Below are 2891 nucleotides of genomic sequence, written 5' to 3' on the forward strand. Positions count from 1 at the left end.
GTCTCTCATTTTCTCACCTCTTTTCCTTTCGTTCTTTTACTCTCTCCCGTCTTTCTCTCTCCCGTCTTTCTCTCTCCACACACTCTCTCTCTCTCTCTCTCTTTCCCCTTCTCCCCCTTTCTCTCTCCCTCTCGATTGCTCCACTGTCCTCTAGTTTCCATCTCCCATCTCATGTCACCAAGTGGGATCAAATATCTTTCATTTGCCCGTCATTTAGTCATTCTTCTTAGTTTCGCCCTTCCTTGATATCAGTCTGACTGGTCATTCGTTTGCCTGTCCACTAGTCTGGACAGTCGTCAATATTTAAGGAAAAGCGTCGGAGAAACCTAATGCTTAATGATTTATTCATAATCTGTTGAAAGAGAGGCCTTTTTCTTATTTACGACTTTCATTTTACCAACCATCACTGTCTAATGTTGTGTATTGAATAACAGCTTCTGGAGGAATGTTTTTCAGAGAATTTAGGTTTCGTTTGCAATAAAATGTTCCATAACACAACGATGACGGCGGCCAATGTAACTAACAAAAATGTATTGAGCTAACGAGTGAAGATCATCTATATTTCCTAACTTGCTAATAATAGTAGCCAAATAATCCATCTATTACGCTATTCTGTCATATAAGAAAAAAGGAAGGAAGCAGATATTAGATAGTTCAATCCTATATGCGCTGTAGTTTGGAAATGATGAAAATGGAGGTGATGATGGCTAAAATGCTTTTGATAATAGATTTTTTCAAGTTATTTTGACTTGATAGTAAGCAAAATCCAAAAATATGCTGTTTGTTGTCGTCGATATCCATTTATACAGTTATTTTGTATTTTAGCAAGACTCATAACTCACCCGGAATGAGGAAATTTAATCCATGTAGACTAACCACAGTTAAAAGAATAATCACCAAGTAGAAATAGGTATATTTCCAGCAGCATGCCAAAATCGAATCGAAATAGTATTTTGTAATGCAAAATTGTTGAATATGATCAAAATATTGGCAAATGTTTCAATAGTTTTGAAAGAGAATAGTATTAACTGCAAGAAATAACAAGTTTACAAAAAACCGTTTGCTTTGATTTCCAGTTGAAATTCAAGTTATAGTTTACAAGGAATTTGTGATTTTTAGTTTAAAAATTTAGCAATTTTTAAATGATTTAATCTTGTATGCTACATCCTTCATTTTCGTTTCTAAAACAATGGGGAATATCTTTCTAAATTATCAATTTTGAGAATGAAGATTATAATATGAAAAAAGATAAATGCATGAATCTTAACAATCTTAACAATCCACTACGCCAAAAAGTCATGTTACAACTAAAAAGATTTAATGAATGACTCTCTAGTTAACCCATCTACCTTCTAGAATTGGCAGTCATACTCCTTTAAATCATACTATTGTTCTGAAAAAAATGGATAGAAACACTGGACATTGTACTTGTGATAAAAATAAAGACAGCAAGCGAGATAATCACCACTGAAATGTCTTTGACGATAGGATTGCTAGTTGAAAAGTATCTTGGGGTATACAACCACGACAACATTCCTCCAATCAGAATCAAAAACGCTAACAACTCAAAAATCCACGCGGGGAACCCAGCCAAGTTCCCGGAGTAGCTGAAGAGACTTGTGTGGGGACATTTGCACACCTGGTTGCCAAACCATGAGGCATTTAAAGAATTGGCTTCAAAAGGTTTGATAATTTCAAAAACTTTGTTTTGAAATTTCACTGGTTCTTTGTTTATTGTTTTCATCATGCCTGGTTCTGTATTATAATTAGTTTATTTTCATCTTTACTATTTACGTTTGTAACTATAAAGTTGTTTGAAAGAGCATTACAATTTGATTGTATTTGATAGTATACATTTTGTTCGTAATCTACTGTTCGTTTGAACATCTCACAACCGGAAACTTCTGAAACTTTTATAAGCCAACAATGTCATTTGTGGACATGATTGAATGTTGAAATAAACTAACGAAGCAAGCGCTGTTTCACGACGGTTATAAAAGTTGTTCAAAATTGGGTTTTCGACTAAACGAGAGGGAGGAATTGGGTAGAGTTAGAGTTAAAATCAAACAAATTATACGTTTTCTATCTCACAAAGCAACCAACGCACCGACCTTCGCGAAATAGTGTTAGCTTCGTTAGTTAGTTTTGAACTCACAGACAAACTTGGTTCACGTTCAAATTACATGTCTGTCTTATATTAGAATATTAATTTTCAACATTTCGTAAAGAAATTTCCATCATCCGTGCGATGCGTAGAAAAAAAATAACAAAGACCATTAGAGACGAATTTTTTTTCTATTTTGGATATAAAAATATTGAAGCCGTGTTAGTGCTGAAAATAGAAGGCAAAAATATATTTTGGTTGTAGGAATCTTGCTACTTTTTCTATTGTATATACATTTAATTTTATATAAAATTTGGGTCGTCCTTTACATTGTTTATATTTGAAAATCAAACTTTTGTGTTTGAAGCTAAAATTTAAAAACACAAAAGTAATTTTAGAAATTTCCATCAAAATAATTGAGATACTGTAATAGAAAATTTAGGTTTGCTTCTCTCAGATAGTTTCAAATCCTAGAACAACCAAGTATGAGATAACGACGCACGCTAAAGGAAGACAGACAAAACAAGTCAATGAATCTTGAATAATATGTAATATTTTTATCCTGGAGCCTTCTAACAACGGATCCTACAATATGTATGTGTGTCACTGTATCATTTTATAAGGTGTCTCCTCTGTTTTTCCCTTCTTTGGACTTTCCTTGTTTCCGACGAAGAGCTCCGCTCGAAACGTCATACTTTCTCTCTTTCCTTTCCCGAGTGTCTAGTAACACAATCTGTATCACGTCCTCACGTTGTTTTTTGTCTTTTTCCTTTTTTTGAACCTATAT

The sequence above is a fragment of the Octopus bimaculoides genome, chromosome 10, assembly GCF_001194135.2.
Source record: "Octopus bimaculoides isolate UCB-OBI-ISO-001 chromosome 10, ASM119413v2, whole genome shotgun sequence".
Classification (NCBI taxonomy): domain Eukaryota; kingdom Metazoa; phylum Mollusca; class Cephalopoda; order Octopoda; family Octopodidae; genus Octopus; species Octopus bimaculoides.